Below are 12,458 nucleotides of genomic sequence, written 5' to 3'. Positions count from 1 at the left end.
GTCGTGCTGGGAGTAGAGTGTGCCAAGGCTTTCGCTGCTGTAAAAGGAGTTATTCGATTAATATCGCTGTCACAGCTGGCAGTTTTTGCTCTCCCATTCACAGCGATCTGCTTTGTTGCCAAGCCATTAGGGTGGGGGGTCCACACGCAGGCGGCGCTTGCGAAACGTGCTTGCATGCACATCATGAAGGTACACGTAAATAGCGAGTCATGCCGAAAAAAATCATTAAACGATTTTTACGTTCCTTATTTAATTACCTGATCTCAATTGTATGGCATAAATTTCGTATCGAGAAGTAATTAAATACAAACGTAATAGCAACTCAAAACAGACATAAAAAACAATTCCAGTAAGCGCGCAGCAACACAAAATTGCAAACGGCCAAATTTGTTTCAGCTTCCGATTTGCATATTCGAGCGCTTAAACTTAACACATGCTTGCTTGTACAGCTGCTTGCTGGGCTAGAAATTTATTTGATTTACGCTATAACTTAGTTTAGCTTTAGCCGAGTTTAAATTGCTGCGAAATTTTACTTACCTTTTATAGATTCAAATGTGTCTGTACAGCTGGTTTCTTTTATTTTGTTGGTGGTACTTGCAAAATGGTATTAGATAAGTGGATATGATTCTAAGAAAATAAAGAACTCTTTAGGAAGAAGATTATAATTAGAAAGACCAGATCTAGTAAGAAAGAACTTAGAATATTATATATTCTCTAATATGTAATTCCTGGACCGAAGTCAACTGTTTTCGCCACCAAACTGCATTCTATCCATGATTATACGCTCACTTACTTTTTCTAACGTATCTCACATATGTATTAGCAAATAATGGATGATCCATTTAAATTTAATGGGGAATGTTTATTATCATTCGAAATAACATTCTTTGGCATTTATTTTTTAAAGATTATCTCTATTCTCCATTCGATTCTCTATGGTCCATTCGATGAGTTCAATTTGCGATGACTCGTTCCAACATTTCGGCTAGGAAGTGGTGTGTCATACACGTGATAGTTTGCTCCTAGGCCTAAATCTAAGCGGGATTGTCCGCATAGACTTTAGACTTTGCATATCCCCACAGGAAAAAGTCTAACGGTGTGATATCGCACGAACTTGGTGGCCAATCAAACCGGCGCCGTCTTGTTGAAACAAAATGTCGCCGAGATCACGAGCTTCAATTTCAGGCATCAATTAGTCGGTTGTCAAAACGGTCGCCATTGATGGTTACATTCTCACCGGCATCATTTTTTGAAGAAATATGGACCGATGATTTCACCGGCCCACACCGTGTCGTCTACTCAGTCGAATATATCATGAATGCTGGGTCTGAAGATGGATGATGGTGTTGCGAATAGTACGCTGAGTAGGTCGATAATGTTGACCATAAGTTGAGCGTAGCCCGCGAAACCACTCTTTACAAAACGTGAATTTTCGTAATAAAGAACAACTGAACAACTTTTACAACTTGTTCAGGCGTAAGTATTTCCTTGGAGGGCAGGGAATATAACAAACAACTCACATAATCATAGAGAAATGAAGTAGCAATCGGTTATTCTACAAATGCTCTTTAAAATTCTCCTGATAAATAATATGTTTGCTGGGACCACAGAGTATGCCGAGATAACTCTTAAATAACTCATTGGATCAGCATTCGTGATAAACTGAATTTACAGCTTTACCTAGTCGGTTTTATGACATTTTATTGGAACCAAATATAGCTCTACTCTACCAAATGAGATAACAACATATAATACTGATCTCGCCCAAAATGTTTGTTGTTGGTTTTCCTAAAGTGATCATTCTGAGAGAGAAAAGCATGGAGAAATATCAGCTGAAAAAAGTACATGTGAAAACAGTTGCATGCATGATCCGTTGCCAAGCAAATAAAGTTTGGCACACAATCATATAGTACCGCGTCAAAAGCACATAAACTGGCAAACATACATATAAAAAAATACATATATACAAATATAAATCATACAAGTACATATGAATATGTCCCTTAAATATCACTTTGCTACCTGCTTCCTCCCGATACATTAATTTATCTCTCTGCCACACGTAGATTATTCTCTAACATAGCACACATATGCTCAACATAAGTAATAACAGCCCGTATAACCCACCACCCCGCAGCGCTCCCTTCGGTTTCACGCGATCTTCCGCAAAATTCGCACAAAATGAAATACATATGTAAAATATATTGTATTAATATGTAAAACCGCCCCATTAACTGAACTGCTTTCGAGGCCACAGCGACGGCGGTGACGGCACATGCAGCCGAATGGCCTTCTACAGCTCACGAGCGCATACTTACACGATTCGCAAAGACTTAGTAAAAAATTTGCTCAAATTTTGCAATTCTCTCGCTTCTATCAAATGCGCCACTTGCGTTCACCAACAACAACACAACAACATTGGCGTGGAGATGATGACGCGCACTGAGCGTGAGGTGGCCAGACGTTGTCATAAAAATACATCGTTTACTACATAACTTTTTGAACTGTCTCTAAATTTAATTAACAACAACTTTTCAATAACTTCATAATTGTCATATTAATTATACAATTATTAACTCATTTTATAAAAAAGCGCGATCTGGTAACCCCACATTAAGCGCTCCACTTAACTAATGACGATCGCAGATTCTCAATGCACACCGCTTTGCTATTCATGTGCAAATTTTACGCTCACCTTCTCGCTTCCCCCCTTCTACTTGTTGCTTGCGAATGCGTGCTCATTCCATCACAGCTGTGCCCTGCTGTGGTGTTTATTTACCGGCGCGCTACGCTCTTTCTAAAGCTCCGCGCTATTATTGTTAATGGCGCGCTCACCGTGCTCTCGTAACGCCATTATTAGACCGTTTTCACACGGGCAATTTTTGTCGCGGCAATTCTTAGTTTTATAGGAGAGGGGGCGACCAAGGGAAGCGAGAGAGAGAGAAATTCTCGTCTCTTCGTCGCCCCCTCTCCTATAAAACTAAGAATTGCCGCGACAAAAATTGCCTGTGTGAAAACGGTCTTAGTGTACGTTACAATATCGTTTGCACATTTCGTATGCGAGTGAGCATCGCAAGCTCTCCATATAGCGCCATTCAAACATTGCCTGTTGCTGTGCGCTGGCAGCGCGGCGCTGTTGTCGCGCGCGTTACTCGTGTCCTAATTTTCGCATTACTAAAGTGCCATTTTTACACTACGCCGCTGAGTTGCAGATAATGTTTGTCGAGCGCTAGCTACGCGCTGCTAGCTTCACTGCTGGCAACGGCTGTCGCTGCTACTCTTTGCAAATTTTTCGTTTGTTTCGGCGTAATTCAGTTTGGTTCGGTTCGGTTTTCATACATACACGCGCGCGCGCGCCTACTGTCTTCAGTGACAGTGTGCGCTCACCGCTATTGGCGCGCTCTCCCCACTCCAAAGCTTACCACTTCCCCTCACCGTCGGCTGCGCGTTGTGCAGCGCTCTAATGGCATTTGCCATTTTCAACTATTTTTGTAAATTTGCTGCTGTCGCCGCCGTCGCCGCTCGCATCGCATACTTTTTTGCGCATTTTACGTTGCGCGTTGTTGTTGCTGTTGCTATTGCTTTTGCTAATTGTGGAGCGTCGCGCTGCCGCATGTGTTTATTTAATAATTCGCATATTGGCGAATGTTATTGTTGTTGTCATTATTGTATTTGTAGTTTGGCAGCGACGTTTCATGCTCATAATGAAGAATTTTTTAGTTGTCTGCGCCGTCCGCTCAGCGTTGCGTTCAGCGTTGCGTTGTGCTGTGTTCTTTTCTAAACGGTGCGCGGTGTAATTCTAATTCGATTGAGTAATAGCTCAACTCGCATCGCATCATCGCACGTTTTCGCGTACTAAGTTTGATTTGTACACGCAAAAAAATACTCTTACTAATAGATAGAAGAATTGATTGCCTATTCATGCGTGTCTGCAACACTGGAAGCCGTCGGTTGCTCTAAATTTACACACCCGTATTGGCTTTTGGGTAATTGTTCAGTTGTTAGTGTATAATAATTATCTACAAATTATATGGAAGAAAACGTTTTTTTGGTCTGCGCGAATTCGCCAACGCCGCCGCTGATTGGCATCCGCGCGATCGCTTGCGAATTTTTTTAGTAACGCTCGTTGTTATCAATTTCTAAATTTGTGTGGTGTTTTACAAAAAAAAAATTTGCTAACTTAATGCCTTGACGCAAGTGTAAACGTCGACAATTTTTTTAAAGTGAATTGAAATACTCGGAATTAACCACATAATCTAAAAATACAAAATATAAAAAATTAAAGCTTGCTTGCATTTACAGTGAGGTTGGTAGAGAAAAAAAATTCTGGAAAAATTACTTTATCAGCCTACAAAGTAAAAGAAATATAAATGAATGTATTTAAAAGTTCTTCAAATTATACATTTAAATAAAATAAGAAAGAAATAATGAACAATGTATTTAAAGCAATAAATAAAAATCAATAAAAAGCTACAAAATAGTTTTAAAATATAAACAACAACAGTGCAAATTATGTTACAAGTATTATTTAAAATAACACGCAAACAATTTAATAGAAAAGTGAGTGAAACTTGAGAATGTACGAGGTTATAAAATTTAATTTTTAATTCTATTTCGAGTTAAATGATCTTTTTATAGATTCACCATAATCGAATGATAATTTTAAGAAGTATGAACTATGATTTAATAACTGCGGAAATCTTCTACAAATAGAAAACAATCCTCTCGAATCATTCATTCAAGTTCACAGACGTCGCTGATAAGTTTTTAATTAGTTAGACCGAATTTGATGTTGTTATGAAAGTCGAAAAAAAGATTTTTAAAAAATAACTACAGATATAGGACCATGGCTCTACACAGCTGTGGCCGATTATGACATATGGAATATTGGTCTGGTGGCCAATAATTGACAAGAAGTACGCAGTAAAGCGTATGGTAACAACGCCGAGCCAGGCATTAGATGGGATTCTGTATTTACTGCCTATAGACTAGACATCTATTCTGTAAGCAGCAGTCGGCGAAATCGGCACTTAGGTCGAGAGAATCTTCGCTACTGCAAAACTGCAATAGGGGACATTCCATCTCTACCAAATATTGCGGACTTTCGCAATCCTATAGAAATGAATCTAAACTCGAACCTACACATATCCTTCCCCTCTAGAGATGAGTGGGAAATGCGAAAAGTGGACAAAAATTCAAAGATAAGTATCAATACAGACGTTTCAAAACTAGACAAACGAGTAGGAGGTGGGGTATTTCCAGAGAAACTGGATACCAGAATCGCATTCCGGTTACCGGATCATTGCAGTATTTCCCAAGCAGAGATCACTGCAATTAAAGAAAGCCTTCTCGTTCTGTCAAAAAGAGTGCTAACGACTAGACACATATTCATATTCTCGGGTAGTCAAGCGGCTTTAAAATCACTACAGTCGCAAAGAATATTATCGAAGATAGTGAAAGAATGCTTGGATTTACTAATGACAATGACATCATTTTTCACGATACCTGCAATGGGTCCCGGGTCAAAGTGACTTTATAGCAGATGAACAAGCCAGATTGGGTACAATACTGCAGTTGGACGCTCATGCTCGTGCAGATGTCTAATAGATAAACATGCTGTTGATACGGCTAAATCATAATGGAAACAATCAACGACTTGCTCCATAAGTAGACAAACGTGGCCTGAGTGGAAAAAGAGAGAGAGGAATGACACAAGAACCCTTGTAGGGGGGTTTACGGGACACTGTCTGATTGGTAGACACGCCAGCAGACTAAGGTTACCTTTTAATGATTACTGCAGAAGCTGTTAAGAAGAAGAGGAAGAAACGATTACACACCTTCTATGTGGATGTAAGGCTCTGTATAGGAAAAGAATAGCAACTATTGGACGCGGGTGTCTCGATGATGTGTGCAAAGTTGCTCATATCAAATTGTGTGAACTTTTTCACTTTATTAAGACCAGTGGTTCAAAGATGACTCTATAGTGTGAGGGATCACAGTCCCAGTGGTGTCACAATGGGCCTCACAAGGGTCCCAATTGTTGCTATCGTGACTTAGCTATTCGTTTTTACTTGTTATATTCGTATATATACCTTGAGTAGTATTTCGTATTTTGGTATCATCCAGTTACTATTCAGCATAATCAGTTATAAACACTAAAAAAATTACCAAAATATTTTCGTCTTCCTGAGTTAACGCATAGGGTCCTTTATATTTCTCGACTTCCGAAAAAGGTTGCAGTACGAAACACACGAAATATGCGATTAACAACGCATAAAACGACGATACGCTGCGAGTACTATCGGAATGCTTTTCTACTTACTCGTTCGCTTATATAGTATATCAAAACTATCCGTAACACATTTTTCGATATTGATTTGAGAACACAGTCGAGGTTATACTTTTGTAATGAGTTCAAATTTTTATCGCTTCTATCATTCGTTTTAAACAAATATCGTGGTCAGTGATATCAATCGTTGGGGGTACATACATTCCCGATCTTTGTGTATTTTATCCCAGTCTTTGGAATTGAAAGTTATGAAAATTAATCGACAAGAATATTATTGACTGTCAAATATGCTGAACCATATTAATCCTCTCATATTTCCAAAAATCTAATAATAGTAATAATAGTTTAATAATTCCATCGATCGATGTTAGTGATCATATGCTCATCATGTAATAAGCTAGTTTGAAATATTGAATTTTAATCTGTGTTCTTACATAATTTATTCATATATTTCATTTATTTTTAACCGAACGACTTTCATGCAATTTCAGTTTCCAAGAAGCAAAAACGAACAATTTATAAAAATATATGTATTGCGATATATTGCACTTAAAATGATCTATATACATATATGTATGTATGTACATATGTATGCGTAACAATGTTATTAGTTAACCTATAAATTTTGCAGTGAAATACTCTCACTTTTGTTTCTTATTTATTTACACAACTAATCGTATTACTTAGGGCCTTATCGCAAAAATTTCATAATATATGTACATACATATACAGACATGCACTCACTATGTACATATGTATGTATGTTTGTGTGTGTGTATGTAATAAAATATAAATTGCTGGCACGACCAACAGAAATGTTTGCAAAGTTTTTACTTGATAAGTGTAATTAATTTATAACCATATTTCCGCAGAATATTATACAAGTATAGGAGTTTTATGTATGCAATGTACTTGCTATTTTATCTCCAAAATTAATAAAATTTTTACTTAAAATTTATATTTAAATAGAAAAGCTTACAAAAGTTAAATTTTGAGCATTATTGCCTTTAAATTTCATTGCGAAATACAAAATAAAATAATGTAAATATTATGAAGAAGGGCTATCGTACGCTAATACACAGTAGCTCAAACCAGCGCAGCAAATCTCACTATAAATACGAAAACGACTGTGACGTCACCTATTGATTTAATTATTATATATTCCATATGTAAAATTCTCTAAAGTGTAAGTAATACTTTGATAAAACTTGATCGATGGCGGTTTATAAAGCACTATCAAAATAAATATGATTTCATATGTATTGGGTAAATAATGCTATAATATATATAGATATATATAGAGTAATAAAAAATGTAATTAAAAAAATACAACAAAAAATTAAAGTGTTAAATTAGTTTCTGCCGAAAAAAAAAATTAATTAATTTTATTTACACTTTTTATTGCCTTAAAAGACACTCATTTAGATTATTACAGGGCCCTCGAGAAAATGGTGCTTCCCCGTTGACAACAAAACTGCTAGTAGGATCATCGGAAGTGAAAATAAAATATTACATGTTTGGTTAAAACTTTAAACTAAAAACCCCAAACAAAACTTAAAAAAATAAAAAAAAGTTTTTTACGAAAAATTTTCCGTACATTTTCTTTAAATAGTTATATTTTAAAAAATCCCTCTCCATGTCCTTGTAAATTGTGTCTCAAAGACCTGACTAAAATTGCATCAAAATTTGCTGAGTAATTCCCAACAGTGAAAACACAGTTTTGAGAAAACGAGCTTAAAGTTTTGAGGAACTAAGCCAGCTACCCTGGAGCGCGCAAATTCATCAGACTACATTTCTCTTTTCAGAACTATTAATCGGATCGACTTGAACTGACTTAAAACTGATTGACTTAAACTGATAGCAAAAGCATTTAACTGGTCGGTATATAAATCGCTGATATATTACTAGAACTCTCATAAGCTCTTCATTGAATATCTGAATGTATGTATACCTCTTGATCGCATTAGATCACAGGTAATGGCTCCAAGGTTAAAACATACAAATGATGCCCAATTGGAAATCGGAGAAATCTAGAGGGTTTTATCAATCGTGTGGATCAGTGGTATCTGCGGTGACCAGATCCTTTAGTTTTTGGTCAGTTAGTTAGTTTGGTTAGTTTTTGCAGGAAATTAATATAAGGATTGCTATCTCGTTTGTTAATTAAGGGGCACAATTAGTGTGATGGCCTAAAAAAAAGGTGATTTTTAGGAATTTTTATAAAAAAAAAATACTTTATCAATTATTTCAAAATTTTAAGAATATAATTATACATGTTTCAAGAATATACAGTGAAATTGTTGAAGAAAAAATTTAATATTTTTTAAGTTATAGTCGATCTCCAACGGCGCGAAAAAAAGGTCCTTCACTGCTGCAGTGATTCCGACCTTCTCCGTGGATGAAATTTAAAAAAAATCGTTAAACTAGATAATATTGTCTGTACAATGGCCTACGATAAAAAAAAAATAAAAAATTGACAATATGGCGGCGTTTTAAAAAAAATATTCGATTTTTACCCAAAATTTCGGTCGTTTTTGGCCTGACAAAACTCGATTTTTTGATCAGATTAAAAATCGATAGGTCATTGTACGGAGAACTATATATAGAACATGTAAAAAAATTCGATAGTGATCGGATCATTTGTTTTTGAATAATCACTGCAGCAAATTCGGAAAATGCTGTTTCGAGAAAAACGCGTTTAAAGATAAAATGATACTTTACTGTTACCGAGCGGCTGCTATTTAAATTGTTATAACTCAAAAACTATTTGCGATATCGATATCATTATAAATTTATTATTGACCCTTAAAGTTATAAATGACCTCTATCTTTCGGCAATTCGGCGAAGTCCGATCAGAGGTTTTTAAATGTTTTAACAAATTTACGTGGGAATGAAAAAAATATATAAGAAGTAAGATCAGTAGGCATTCCGAAGTTATGATCTACATACATCTTCTGATAAAACACATATTTTATACATTCACACTTATGTTTGCAGATATTATTCCACACAGCTGCTGCTTTCTTGCCACAAGTGAGTTATGTATTTACTATATGCATACATACATACATACATAATTATTATATATATAATTAATATACATCCATATATGTATGCGCGTAGTCCAGCTCATCACGAACATCTGCAACAAATTGGCATCTCTTCAATTTCAAAGTCTAATTTTTATTTCGCAAGCCTGATTTGAAAGATACTGTTAGGTATAACTACATTTGCCACACACATTTTTTTTTTTATTATTTCAAATTTTTCTTTGTTCTCAGCAAAATGTTCCATCATCGTTAAGTAACGATTTGTTGCACAATCGATAGACGGAAACCTTGGCCGCACCCACCACACAACTTTCATTCTCTACGGCTCAGCAGCGAACAGTCAATATTAAGTTCAACCAAGTGTAAAAAACTGCACACACAAACACTCATACCGATATGTATGTATATAGTATACATTTATGCGCAATACAGTTGTATTTTGCCAGCAGAACAGCAGCAAAACTAATTTCCTTCAATTAAATATTAGCAAATTTTTCTACACGCTGCCCTTCTTTTGCTCTCTACACAAGTTATTTTTACCTTTTTACTTGCAAAAAAACAGAAAACAACAATAAACAAAAAACAATAAAAACAACAGCAATTCGCAGAACAAAACGAAGCAGTAGCATTCGTAAATGTTCACGCTAAAAATAGTGCAAAAAATAAAAAAATAAAAACAAAAAAAATTTAAATATAAAATTTTGAAAAGAAGATTATTCCAACGTTTACAAGGTGGCAAGGTAGTGTGCGAAAACACGCACAAGCACACACACACACACATGCAAATATAATCATATACATATGTACAGTATAGCTGTGGCTGTGTGCGTGCGGGTGCCCTCCAAGTACACACACACACACACACGCTGCTGTCTGTATGTAAATGCGCGCAGAATTCCGACTTACACATGGAGACAAGCGATAGCGGATCGTAAGTGATCGCGTGCAAATAAATTCAACCGAAAAAATGCCAAAAAACGCCAGCGAAAATAAAAGCTGAAAAAGCAAGCGCTGCGCAAAATGCACGAAAAAATAAACTATTAATAATATAAGAGTAACACAGGCAACAACAACAATAACAACAGCAAACGCCGCGACAACATACATACATACATATTTATGTAGCTACTGAGCTACAGGCTTACTAAATAAAACAAGCACAGCAACAGCAACAACAACAACAACAACACTAACAACCTATGTATAACATGTTTGTGTGTGTGACGCACGCTCTTTTGGGTCGTAAAGTTGACCTTCAAACAGCAACATTTGCCAAAAACAAAAATTCGCACAGCTTTTTTTATTATTTATTTTTACAGTTTTCGTTTTCGTTTTCGTGTTTTATGCTTTTTCCGTTTGAGTTGTTGCTATTGTTGTTATGTTTTTTATAATATTTTCGCTTTCTGGGCTCGCCTTTAGTTGTGCTTTTTGCAGTGGCAACGTCAGCGCCATTTGTTGTTGTTGTTGCTGATTTTTTATTGAACAACTTTGTTGCGCGCTTCGCCCAGTTTGGACGTTTCCATTTCATTTTATGCACGATCGCTTGATTGCTCTTTATTGTTTTTGCTTTTACATATATTTGTTAGTGTTGCTGTTTTATTTTTTGTTTTTTTTTGCATAGCGTTTTGTTATTAGTTCTCAGCAATTCATTGAATGTCGAATTTGCAGGCAACTAAGCTGATTGTTTTACTGCCCTGCACTGGCTTCCTTATGAAGCGCACACACACACTCACGCGGTTGGTGTCGGTGTATTGCCATCATAATTTGTTGTACTTGTTTGTGTTGTTGCAAGGCACAGCTGAGTATAGCGATCGCCACGCATCTAAAACATCATCATTGTTGTTTGTTGGTGTTGTTGTATCGATAGTCTATTTGCGAAATTAGCGTTAGTTGCAAAACTCATCAGTCCACCAACTGCACTAATGCCTTAGCATCCTGCTTGTGAACTCTAACTAAGAGAACGACAGTAATCTAATTATTGATCGTGGTGGACTTGAACTTAAAACAATTTTTGAAAACGTATTGGAGTCATATTTTCACGCGTAATTTCAAAAGAACACCATCATATTTCCAAAAGTAAAGCGAGTTCCACCATTCTACAATATTACATTCCATACCACGCTGCCTGATTTCCACAATCTGCAACTTATAGGACTCCACAAAAAGATTAAAGAATTATATCGATCATATTTCTATGAGCGTAAATATAGTTGGAGATAATATTTTGAAGCGAACAAAAAACTGGTATAAGTCACATAAACTGGTATAACCAATTAACAAGTGGTTATAACACTTTATTGTAGTAATAGCAGTTCACGATTGGCCAACTTTTAGAGAGTACCAGTTTTTCAAATAAAACTCTGTTCACAGTAATTTCCTATTTGAACCATTCACAATTATAAAACTGGTCTAAAGTCATTAAAGCCAAATTTCGTAGCTTTGAGAAAAGAATTTATGCCACTTTGATAAGATATCCAAATGCTCTCTTTATTTTTTTTTTTGTTGATCAAAGATCAACTCACGGAATAATGAAATATCGAACGATTTACAGCTAATAAGCTAAACCATGTTTGACCAATAAATAATCGAACAAACAACTGGTATAACTCACATCTACTGGTATAAACAATAAGTGAGTAATTGCATTTTTAGTGTGATAATTTCATGAGCTGAATTCAACTTGCGAATTTTGTTGATGCTTTCAGAAGCGATGCAAAGGAGTAGAGCTCAATAATGGTATTTAAAGGAGCTCTCTGCATATGGAGTACTGTCAAAAATCATGACTCAAGCATAGAAAATTTCGCGCTCCTTGTAAGATGCATCAGTTCAGTGGATTAGAAAATATTTGAATGGTTCAGTAACGTATAAACTAGGATAAAGAATTTCAATAGACCCCTGAAACCGTGGCCTGAGGTATCAGAGGCAATATTTTTTTCTAAAAAATAGTGGAAGAAACTCAGTTAAACCTCTAGCGAAGTATCAATACTAGGTATAACAAAAAGCTGATCTATATATACCCAACTTAAAACAATGTATATTAGTATATGAAAATAGTATCTTCAAACAAAATTCAGTTCAAATAATCGAACCAATTTCGCAATTTCGTATATCGACTGGTATT

At 35.8% G+C, this 12,458-nt stretch overlaps 1 protein-coding gene across 4 annotated transcripts in view; it reads left to right on the top strand.

Annotated features, from left to right (window-relative positions):
• LOC105216802 (sex determination protein fruitless) overlaps positions 1-12,458 on the top strand; it is a 185,995-nt gene that overhangs the window by 105,645 nt on the left and 67,892 nt on the right. Inside the window, exon 1 of one of the 4 annotated variants that reach the window (XM_011191468.3) lies at positions 3,120-3,986. The exons of 2 other annotated variants lie outside the window; for them this stretch is intronic. The gene's annotated coding sequence lies outside the window, so the exon portion shown is untranslated. Of the gene's footprint in view, positions 1-3,119; positions 4,001-12,458 lie in introns of those variants that run through there. One more of the 4 variants, XM_054236146.1, reaches the window with a different exon arrangement.

The sequence above is a fragment of the Zeugodacus cucurbitae genome, chromosome 2 (assembly GCF_028554725.1).
Source record: "Zeugodacus cucurbitae isolate PBARC_wt_2022May chromosome 2, idZeuCucr1.2, whole genome shotgun sequence".
NCBI lineage: Eukaryota > Metazoa > Arthropoda > Insecta > Diptera > Tephritidae > Zeugodacus > Zeugodacus cucurbitae.
Note: the sequence above shows the minus strand (reverse complement) of the source record. Positions and strands in the feature narration are given on the sequence as shown.